The sequence below is a fragment of the Schistocerca serialis genome, chromosome 1, assembly GCF_023864345.2.
Source record: "Schistocerca serialis cubense isolate TAMUIC-IGC-003099 chromosome 1, iqSchSeri2.2, whole genome shotgun sequence".
Taxonomy (NCBI): Eukaryota; Metazoa; Arthropoda; class Insecta; order Orthoptera; family Acrididae; genus Schistocerca; species Schistocerca serialis.
In genome coordinates, this window is record NC_064638.1 from 1248364097 (window position 1) to 1248376348 (window position 12252).

At 45.2% G+C, this 12252-nt stretch overlaps 1 protein-coding gene and 1 pseudogene across 6 annotated transcripts in view; both read left to right on the plus strand.

The window, feature by feature from the left end:
- LOC126419271 (zinc finger MIZ domain-containing protein 1-like) overlaps positions 1-12252 on the plus strand; it is a 145793-nt gene that overhangs the window by 101526 nt on the left and 32015 nt on the right. The gene's annotated exons all lie outside the window — the stretch shown is intronic.
- Positions 8630-8747, plus strand: LOC126426137 (5S ribosomal RNA; annotated as a pseudogene).

Genomic DNA, 12252 nt, shown 5'->3' on the forward strand with positions numbered 1-12252 from the left:
CAACGGGAGGAGTGCGTTAAAGGAAACTCATCAAAGAGTGCATGAAGACTGTATTGCATGTGCAGTGCGAGAGACGAGCCTTGGCAAAAGCGAATGAAGGAATGACAGATGCCGTTGGCCGACGAAACGCCATCTGGAACGACATACCGCATTACCGATACCGTTGACCAGCAGGTGGATGCCCTCATTATTGGAGACAGGCGAGTTAACGGTGGCAACCATTACCCCAGGGGTCGGACTGAGCGTCGGAATTGCCGGTTGTAGACACATGGTTGACGACATGTGGAGGGCTGGGTCTGGCCGTGAAGCGTGCTCGGATAGCCTGAGTGCAAGGTGCGGGAAATACGGATTCGAGTCCCAATCAGGCACAAATTTTCATTGTCGTCGTTCCATTACACAGCTGATGGTTGTCCATACTCGCAACTGCAAATACATTTCACGTATTTTATGAAGGCTTAGTCAGTGCTGTCCGTCCTTTGTCAGGATTTCTAGCGGTGATATAGCGAACACACAAGTAAAGCCCGATCCAAGCTAAACACGCAAGCGCTAGGAGGAGAATAAACCATAACGACATGCAGATATGCCAACCAGTACTATTCTTATGTCTTCGTCCGTTTTTTTTTTTTTTTTTTTTTTTTTTTTTTTACAAGCACACTACGCCCAGAACTTGCGAGGCAAAGTAGTATGTGCCATCAGACGGTGCCAACACGTCCCCCCTCCCACTCTTGCGCGTTGCTACTACTCGTGTCGAGACACGCGTGTGCTAACGAGAGTAGTGTCTGCACCGCTCCTTCGGTAGCAAAGCGTGTCGCACACGCTGTTGAAATTGCCAGAATATTACTTTGCAGTTCCTGCCCATAAAGCCAACGTTGCCGGCCGCGGTGGTCGTGCGGCTCTGGGCGCTCCAGTCCGGAGCCGCGCTGCTGCTACGGTCGCAGGTTCGAATCCTGCCTCGGGCATGGATGTGTGTGATGTCCTTAGGTTAGTTAGGTTTAATTAGTTCTAAGTTCTAGGGGACTGATGACCACAGCAGTTGAGTCCCATAGTGCTCAGAGTCATTTGAACCAAATCCAACGTTGAAAGCATGGTCTCCGTCATAAACGCCCAGTGGACAATGAAATCAATAAATTGCAAACCGACACGATAACTAAGATGCTGGTGGTGGTAGGAGTGATTATCATAATGATGATTATGTGTAATTTAAAGTTTTCCTGTCGAAAGCCCACGACATGATTTTAAGAGCGTTTTTGATAAAGATGGATCAAATGAGAAATGTTGATACGTAACAGGAGATTATTGTTGTTTCTCAATAACTCTAATAGAAAAAACCCAAGTTTTCAATATCTTTTCGTGTTCCTCCCAGAAAACCAAATAACTCTTTATTTTGTTCAAATGGTTGAAATGGCTCTGAGCACTATGGGACTTAACTTCTGAGGTCATCAGTCCCCTAGAACTTAGAACTACTTAAACCTAACCAACCTAAGGACATCACACACATCCATGCCAGAGGCAGGGTTCGAACCTGCGACCGTAGCGATTTATTTTGTTTAGTGAAGAACTTTTAGTGTATTTTGTGACAGCAATATCTTAAGAAGAAGACTGAGCAATTTAGAAGACTGAGCTCTCAGTTGCTATCATAAATGACAAATTTTAAGGCTGTTTACTGATTTTTTTTAAGTGTAAGATTTATTTCGCAAAAAGCTGACTGATTATTAATAAACGATTGAAAATATCCAACCGACTCGATTTCTATTTAAAATAGTAGCTCTACTTGTAAGCCAAAAGAACCGGCTTTCTATTTTTGGACCTGGCAATCCTCTCCCCGAACATTGTTGGCGTCTATCACACTAAAGAAAATACCGACGATGTATGACATTGCAACGTAAACGCATTTACCTGTGCCAATATGCCTCCAGTAGCAGCGCCTCCGTCGAACTTACTGATAAGTGATCGTCAAAAGAAGGCTAGTTTATATAATGTAGTCTACACTAGGTTTGCAGTTCACTTTAATTGGACTTTGATGTTGAATAACCTACTGTTCACAGCCAGATGGTGTCTGATCTATCATAATTTATGCACGAATGAATTGTTTGGCACATACTACACTCGCTTGGTGTCCTGTAATATGATTGTTCGAGTGCAGTAACCTAACATAGACGTAACTGTTCACAGAAGTTCACTTGCGGCAAACATATATAATTAACACAGTCACTCTGTAAAATTTTTTAAACACTTTCGTTGAAATCTGTCAGTCATATCAAATACGAAAACGATGTGCACAGTAACTACAGGAAGTAACACAGTTCATATTCCGTTCCTGTTATCACAGTGAGCATTATTGTAGTTTGCCTCTTTCCACGACACTAATCACACATTCACTGTCGAATCTATCTCAAAGAGTCAAAAGATTGCGGAACGATTTCCCGGATGTGAAATTTAGATTAAACTCGGCATATTTTACGACTCGTGATTTGTGCAAACTCTTTTGCGGTATATTTTTGGACACAGAACTTACTTGCTTCATAACTTTCTGCAGACTGCCAACCAGTGGCTTCCGAGGAGCCTCTTTTATAAGTTTGCAATATGTTGAACTACACTCAGCTATTGTTGCTTACTGTTTTTTTTCTAATTACAGTACAAAGCTATAACAATCATTTCTATTGAATTGCGCGTGCTAGTTGCCTAAATATGTCAATGTTTTAACCCAGAACGCTAATTACTCCAGAATTAAATAAGTGGAAGATTTGCTGACGTATTTTAACACCATCTGTAGAGATACGTCACGCATTAATATATGTTTTTGATCTACTTTATCAGGTAGTTAGTTATTGAGTATATGATTATATATGAACAATGTTAATAGAATGAAATTTTCACTCTGCAGCGCAGTGAGTGCTGATATGAAACTTCCTGGCAGAATAAAACTGTGTGCCGGACAGAGACTCGAACTCACTTGTCAGAGCTTTTGCCTTTCGCGGACAATTGTTCTACCGACTGAGCTATCCAAGCACGACTCACGACCCCACCTCATAGCTGTATTTCGGGCAGCTTCTCGTCCCCTACCTTCCAACTTTGCAGTTTTTCTGAGAACCTTGCAAGAGGAGCACTCCTGTGAGAAAGAATATTGCGTACACATGTAGCAGCTGCCCGCAAAAGTCAAAGGTCCCGAGTTCAAGTCTGTCTGTCACACAGTTTTAATCTGACAGGAAGTTCCAATGATAACGAAATTCTGAAATTACTGGTGACTGCAATTTTTAGGTGAACTAGTCACACCAGTGGTTTCTAATTAACTACATGAATGCAAGGAGTAATAAAGTTAAATTGATCAAGGCCAGAGTTAATATCCAAGGTTTTTGGTTCTGTTGCACATGCCATATAAGTAATCATGTCGATGATATTTGTAACAACAGAGAATAAAACTTCAAAGGAGAAATGAATCATCCTGTTTTGTTACAGTGTACAGCCCTTCATTCAGTTTACACGCAACCATGTGTGTGAAGGCTGTGCCAGTCACTGGATGTTAGAGCAAGAAAAACACTCTCGAACCAAAATTTATTCAGTCAAGACGCGTGTTGGAGACTCGTGGGGTTAAATCTGCGCCGAATCCGATAGCTGGTATACGTTGCGAGAACTGAGTCAGAAAAGCCGGGCGCTGGGGTGGCTCGTCTCGGTAGCAGTCCTGGCGCGCTCGCTTTATTTCCCTGTCTGTTAGGGGCACACCGGGCGACTTCTACCTGCCGCTGCAGCGCGCGGCAACTCGTTAGCGACGGCGCATAGCGGTCAGCCGCGGACAAACGGCGGCGGCAGACGCGCTCGGTTTAGCAAGCTTGGCATGAACAAAAGGCGAGTGTTCCCACGGCGCCCACTAGCCGCCTCCCCTCCCCTCCCCTCCCTCTGTGCCTCTCCCCTCCCTTCTACAGTCAGATGGAATGAGAGGAGGGGTGGGGGCAGACCTGTTGGCGCAAGAAAACTTGACTCTCGCAACGCCGCACTTTCCACGGATAATCTGACCCCGCTGCCCGCTCGAGATCCCGTTCCCCGTACTAAATGCTCGCACTGAGCACGGCGAATCCATTATTGTCAGTATCCTTGTATTTTGCCCTTCTTCGAGTACTCTCCTCTTAAGTGTAACGATTTACTACCTTGCGAAACTACGAAGGTGAGAAGTATCCGTAGGCTTGTTTGAAAGATTTTATTAGTTGAGAGATTAGCCATTTACGCGACCGTCTGCGTCGTGTAAGGCTTAGCGTTACTGGCTACTGATGTCGAAGTCCCAGATTCGAATCCAAGTATCCATCTCGTTATTTTCTGGAGCTGGAAGCTCTGTAACTCCATTCATTTCAACTAATGAGGCTGAATGAGGAATTACTTACGCAAATAATCAGCAAAATTACGTACTAAGCCACAAAATTGTCCGTCATTTCGAGAAGTTGAAATGCGTACATGATGATGATGATGATGATGATGATGATGATGTGTTGGTTTGTACACACGTCTGCGGGCTCTTTAGAGGCTCCACAAATATCATTTATGAGAAGTAAATGTCTGGTGATATTTTATGATATTTCGTGCCATCCGTTCGAGCATTTCGTCCCGAATGTATTCCTCCAGACAACAAACTTTATGTATGTGTGAGCGTATTTTTCCTAAGCCGTTGTCGTCCTCAATAAAACTTCTTCAGGTATGTGACCACACCATGATGTTGACGTATAAGCAACTTTGTGGCTACTGTTTCACACGGTCGAAACGTGTTTCGATACAACAACGCAACAACAAGGTCGCAAAACTGGACAAATTTTGTTGAATACTGTGCCCGTCTGTTCAACAGAGCAAACTCATCAGTTGTGCATTAACGCTTTGTATGAGGTGAAAGGAGCAGAGGCCTAACGTATGAGATAGAGCACAACGTGGAAAAATACGTCGTGAATACTGTCAAAAATCTATTCTCGCATATTGATCCTGTTTTTCGAATGGATATTCTTGAGCCTTAAACTCGACATTGTGTTGTTTTCATATTAGAATGATTGTTCGAGTGCAGTAGCCTAACGTAGACGTAACTGTTTACAAAAATTCATGTGTGGCAAACATATATAATTAACACAGTCACTGCATGACATATTTAAAATACTGTCCTTGAAGTCTATCAGTCATATCGAAAATGATGAAACGATGTGCACAGGAACCAACTATAAGAGATAACACTGTTCATATTCTGTTCCTATTGTCACAGTGAGCATTACTGTAGTTTGACACAGTCCACGATACTAACAAAGGAACCTCCCCATCGCACCCCCCTCAGATTTAGTTATAAGTTGCCACAGTGGATACGCCTTGAAAAACTGAACACAGATCAATCGAGAAAACAGGAAGAAGTTGTGTGGAACTATGAAAAAATAAGCAAAATATACAAACTGAGTAGTCCATGTGCAACATCAAGGTTATCATGAGCTCAGGAACGCCGTGGTCCCGTGGTTAGCGTTCAGGCACCCACACATAATCAACTTCGCTCTCCAAAATTCCAGGACATGTTCAGATTTGCTTGGACATATCCAGGATTTGACGGTCTACACACGGAAAAATTTGAAAACGTAAAAAACATATGTTTTGACAGAGCACAGGGAAAAGTGTGCGAGTGTGAGACTATTGGATTCATTTGTTGCAGTTTATGTGACAAACTCTTATGTTTTCATCACTTTTTTGGGAGTAATTGTCACATCCACAAGAAAACCTAAATCGGGCAACGTAGAAGAATCTTTTTACCCATTCGCCAAGTGTACAAGTTAGGTGGGTCGACAACATATTCCTGTCATGTGACGCACATGTCGTCACCAGTGTCGTATAGAATATATCAGACGTGTTTTCCTGTGGAGGAATCGGTTGACCTATGACCTTGCTATCAAAAGTTTTCGGTTCCCATTGGAGAGGCACGTCCTTTCGTCTACTAATCGTACGGTTTTGCGGTGCGGTCGTAAAACACAGACACTAAACTTATTACAGTGAACAGAGACGTCAATGAACGAATGGATAGACCATAACTTTGCTAAAATAAAGAAAAATTTTTCGCTTAAGGGGAGACTTGAACCAAGGACCTCTCGTTCCGCAGCTGCACATTCTAACCACGGGACCACGGCTCTCCTCATCTAGGAATGTCCATGATGTTGCCTATCTTCGCGTGGACTACTCAGTTTGTATATTTTGCTTATTTTTTCATAGTTCCACACAACTTCTTCCTGTTTTCTCGATTGATCTGTGTTCAGTTTTTCAAGGCGTATCCACTGTGGCAACTTATAACTAAATCTGAGGGGGGTGCGATGGGGAGGTTCCCTTGTTCCCTTGTAAGTACACATTCAAAATCCTTATTATGACAAGCCTTTGCGATGTACAGGCAAAATACTGTTTCGATAATTGCACAAACTACAGGGGCATGTTTAGGCACCTCGCACGGCTCACGTTTCGCACTGTTCGTGGCGCTAGGAAGACATTCTACATTATTATGAACTGTTTAGCTCTAAAATTAATCTGTCACATCTTGAAACATGAACTTACAGAAGCGTCTCTGCTCCTGGTTTGTTCTATGCAGACTGTCATGACTAGTAAATTAGTTGTTCTTGCTGTGTCTGATTTAGTACCGTCAAATTTCTGTTACCATCTTAACCACTACACTGCCTTAAACAGTGATTTCTGATGAATAGAGGTCTTTAATAAGCATATGTTTCACGTGACAGCCATTTGTTTAGAGGCGTTTATCACCAGTACTGTCTTAAAATGCGTGCAATTGTTTCCTCTCGCGTGAGCGCGACTATGTTGCACAATTCGACACTTAAAACTAGCTGCAGTTTACTCCACGGAGTGGAACTTACGTCTAATTCGTGCTAAAATTTCCTTATTAAAGTCAAATGGCATTTTTGGCTGGGAAACACCGCGTAATTCGAATGGTTTTCTTCCTTCGGGCACATACCCATTTTTCCTTGAAGAGCACGAGTGCTTTTTCTTAATTATACATGGAGAATGTCTGTTCGCCGTTGGTTACGTTTATTGTTTAATGTTACTTTTCTGTTACCGATAACGATGAAAGAGGTTTTATCAGGACGGCACATTCCACATGATTACTGCATCATTAGCGAACATTGCGGACGTGCTGACGACACTGAATGAAAGATCTTCTGTATGTGCTAGAGAATGTTCCGAAATCTTGGGTGCCACATTTATTTATTCGTCATTGCCCATGGTTTCCAAATTACCCGGATGAAAAGAGAGAGCTATGTTTTTTGCACGAGTACTACTCCATCATTTTTGTTTGCACCGAGGTGACCGAAGTCATGGGATACCTCCTAATGTCGCGTCGGACCTCCTTTTGTAACTCGATGTGGCACGGAATCAACAAGTCGTTGCAAGTCCGCCGTACACATGCTGAGCCTTGCTGACTTTATAGCCGTCCATAACGGCGGAAGTGTTGCCAGCGCAGGATGTTCTGCACGAACTGACCTGTCGATTATGCCCAATGAATGGTCAGGGAGATTCATGCCGGGTGATCTGGGTGGCCACATCGTTCGCTCGGATTGTGCAGAATGTTCTTCAAACCAGTCGCGAACAGTTGTGGTCCAGTGACATGTCACATTGTCATAGGAGTATGTAATCCATGAATGGCTGCAAATGGTCTCAAAGTAGCCGAACACAACCATTTCCAGTCAATGATCGGTCCAGTTGGACCAGAGGGGCCGGTCGATTCCGTCTCGACACAGCCCACAGCATCATGGGAGCCACTACCAGCTTGCACAGTGCCTTGTCGACAACCTGGCGCTGCAGTCATGGACTGTGCGGCTGGTCCCGGCGGAGGTTCGAGTCCTCCCTCGGGCATGGGTGTGTGTGTTTGTCCTTAGGATACTTTAGGTTAAGTAGTGTGTAAGCTTAGGGACTGATGACCTTAGCAGTTACGTCCCATAAGATTTCACACACATTTTTCTTTGACAACTTGGCTCAATGGCTTCGTGGGGTGTACGCCACAATCGAATCCTGACATCAGTTCGTACCAGTTCGGGACTCAGCTGACAAGGCCACGGTTTTCCAGTCGTCTAGGGTCCAACCTACATGGTCACGGCCCAGGAGAGGCGCTGCAGGTGATGTGCTGTCAGCAAAGGCACTCGCATAGGTCGTTTACTGCCACAACCCATTAACGCCAAAATCGTCGCACTGGCAAACGGATACATCCGTAGCTCGTCGCACATTGAATTGTGCGGTTTCGCTTGTCTGCCAGGTCTGACAACTCGAGAAAATCGCTGCCCTCGGTCGTTGAATGAAGGCCGTAGGCCACTGCCTTGTCCATGGTGAGAGGTAATGCCTGAAACTTGATATTCTCGGCACACTGTGGATCGCAGAATATTGAATTCACTAACGATTTCCGAAATTGAAAGTCCCAAGCGTCTGCCTCCAACTGCCATTCCGTGTTCAGAGTCCATCGTTCGATCATAATCACGTCGGAAATCTTTTCACATGAATCACGTAAGAACAAATGACAGGTTCGCCCTTACATGCCTTGCGTACGTGATACTACCGCCATCTGTATATGTGCCTATCGCTATCCCCTGACTTTTACCACCTTTGTATTTATTTAGCTGAATAAGGAAAGATGGGCAACGGCCTTGCCGCAGTGGATACACCGGTTCCCGTGAGATCACCGAAGTTAAGCGCTGTCGGGCGTGGCCGGCGCTTGGATGGGTGACCATCCAGGCCGCCATGCGCTGTTGCTATTTTTCGGGGTGCACTCAGCCTCGTGATGTCAATTGAGGAGCTACTCGACCGACTAGTGGCGGCTTCGGTCAAGAACGGCGGGGAGAGCGGTGTGCTGATCCCATGCCCCTCCTATCCGCATCCTCCTCGGAGGATGACACGGCGGTCGGATGGTCCCGATGGGCCACTTGTGGCCTGTAGACGGAGTGGTGGTGTCCTTATATGTGCACGAAGTCCTCAGACTCAGATCTGTAATATGTGCATAGTATCTTTTGTCTCTTCTACAGACAGGTGTTCCTGCGTATTACACTGTATAAGAAATATTTCGAAGTATCCCACGAAAACTCCTAACATTGTGTCACAATGTTTCATTTAGAAGCCTTTTGTATGTCCTCCACTTTGGACCGAGCTTCTCATGGCAGAACTTCAGTAACGGCATCCAAAAATTATTGAAGTTTCTGTAAATCACGTGGTTAATACTTCGCGAGACCATGGGTGGTGTCTTTCTCCATTCTAGGGCTCCGTGTCGAATCACATCGACGTCGACGAGACGCTGAATTCTAACCTAGTTTCCGTTTCGCCAGCCAGCCTTGCGTTGAGCCGGCAGGACTGTCCCTTGGTGCGTGCCTACCGCAATGATACCGGCAGCAGGCCACGGTATTGTGCAGTTGTGGATTAATACTGCAAGGAGAGCGCCCGCCAACCTTGGCCTAGCCTCAGCGACTAGTTTCCATAACGCGCGCTCCGCACTCCCTCTGTTCTGCTGCTGCGCTACCTCGAGGCACTACACGGGGACCACTGCTGTTCAAACTGCGTGTTAATTACCAATTGAGCAGCGGGTAACAGCCATCCGGTCTTTGCGTCGACAACAAGATACGCGCCTACTTGTTGCATTAATATTATCGTGCGACTGTTTCTCGGCTCTGGAATGCGTCTTTTCGCTGTAGCAAGTTTAATTAAGAATCTACCAACTCAGTGGCAGTGGACACGTAGGTTCAAATGGCTCTGAGCACTATGGGACTTAACTTTTGAGGTCATCAGTCCCCTAGAACTTAGCACTACTTAAACATAACTAACCTAAGGACATCATACACATCCATGCCCAAGGCAGGATTCGAACCTGCGACCGTAGCGGTCGCGCGGTTCCAGACTGTAGCGCCTAGAAACGCTCGGCTACTCTGGCAGGCCGGACACGTAGTTCCTTTTTTTTTTTTTTTTAGGTCATTGCAGACGTGTTTTAAAGCTCAGTCCGAGAATGTCATCATGTACGAGGGCGCACACAAAAGAAAGGAGACTCATCAGGTTTGTTTACCAGCCCCATGTACGTTCAGTTACTACAGGGTGACCCGAAAGTCCGTTAACATTTGGGAATGCACTAATTCACGGATATTATAGACAGGGGTGAAACTTGACACATATGCCTGAAATGACGCGGGGTTTTATTGAAACCAAAAACAAGTACAAAAACCGGCCAACGGATGGCGTTTGATAGCAACACGTCAGTGACGGCGCATGAGAATCATGCATAAAATGGGCTGTAGTGACAGAGGGATACAGATGCTTCGGTAATCGCGGCATTTCACATGAAAAGACACTGTTAGTGAAGCTTTCAGAAAGGACAACCCGCTTTTCCAGCTTTATGAGCCTACCTCTAGAAGAAGGCTATTCGAATGCGTGAAGGTCCTGCGACAAGCGTTGCTGTGAAGAAAACGATCACGGATTTCCAATCCAGGAGTTGTTTTTCATGCAACTACAGTGCTTTCGTGTACAGTATATCACCATTAGAGAAAAATCTAATTGTTCTGCTGACCCTGTCTGATAAAAAGTTTATGTATATTGGGAACGTTAGAGATTATCTTACGGTTGCTTCGGGCACATCCGATGTTTCTCTAATTTCAATACAACATTCGCCGTCCAGTATAACGTACTGGGCTCTATTAGTCAAATATCAGTTGAACTAATCACATGAGAAGATACTCTACTCTTTGTGGTATTCTGCGTAGAATGTGTTTAATGATGTCGCCTAAACGAAAGCAGTAATAAGAGAAATGTCATTATGTAAATGAGTTGCGGAGGGTTTTGTAAGTGCTCCGCAGTTACAGTTTGACGGCGTCTGGCTGCATGTAGAGCCACAACTTGCAGCTGCCTGCACCTGGGGTGTCCTGTAAGAGGTTTATAGTCATGCCATGACAGCCATGACAGTAGCCGACGCTTTTCATGCGTAACTTAAGGTGATTTGCTTGTGGACCCAAGTTTTTTCATTGAGGTGTGTTCAGACTGTAGGTGTGCGGTGGGGGGGGGGGGGGTGTTAAATTCTTGCTTAAAGACGGAGATGTAAGCCAGGACAGGGTGGTATCAAGACTCATGTTTTGCCATAACTGGTCAGTTTCAACTACTAGATTGGTTGTGATTTTTCAGCGGTTTTTCTCGCTGCTTTACACGTATACTGGAGTACATCGTTACTTCCACTTGGACTCATACCTTATCCATTGCACCATTGTGTTCTGTAACCGTCCTGTGAGGTTACGGTACGTTTGCCTTGCTTGGGATTTTAGGTGGCTAAGTTGAAGGCTATTAACGGGAGCGTTCTGACCGGTATCTTCTGCTGTTTCAGTTTGTACATTTTTTGGCACTTAACATGAAAAATGAGTGATTGCTGGGGCTGAGCCCGACGCGGAAGTGGAGGCTCCGGTACCTGCGCGAGGCCGGCGAACTTGACCGTGTGGCGAGCGTGTGAGCGGCGCAGCCGCGTCCTTGCATTCCGGAAGTCCTGCCTTCGGTTCCTTGAGACGGCGCCGCTAGCAGTAGCACACGGGGCGGGAGGCCTTGCCACACAGGGGAGCTTCACTGATCTGCTCTTTATAAAGGACCCTTCTATGCTTCCGAAAGCCAGCCATATCTAGGGTGACCACTTGCAATTGTTCAGAAAGGAGGACAAACAGCTTCAAAAAAGAGGATTCCAAATGATGTAACTCACTCTTCTTGTGAACGAGTCAAAATGTCTGTATCAAGGCAACAAATTGTATGCCAAGTTGATTATTCACATCCACAATTACAGCTGTGAACATTAGGATGCCCCAAGCTGCTTGTATAACTTGTAGCTCTTAGTGTCTGGCTATGTTCAAGCATTCAGTCCTTTGAAGGCCAAGTGTGAATATTAGCAGAGCACAGCCTTGGACTGAGACTGTCCACATGTCTGCTGTCCAACCATTTTTCACCCACTTTTTTTCTTTTTATCCCCCTCGCTTTTTCCTTCTCTCCAGTTCTCTGTGTGAGCAACCGTATTTAGGTCACGTCTGGAGTAATAACTTCCTCCAATAATTCAGCAGGCAAAGAGCAGCTTGCCCATTACAGACTGGGTCTGGCCAGCCTCAGGCAACAGTCTGGGCTGTCACCAGCAGTTTTAAGAGCTGACCACAGATTGCGTGGTGCATCACTGCATTCAGCAGCGTCACATATGAATGTGCTGGAATATGCTTTAACAGTTTCTCTTAGACAATGGGAGTATTAGAGACAGAACACAAG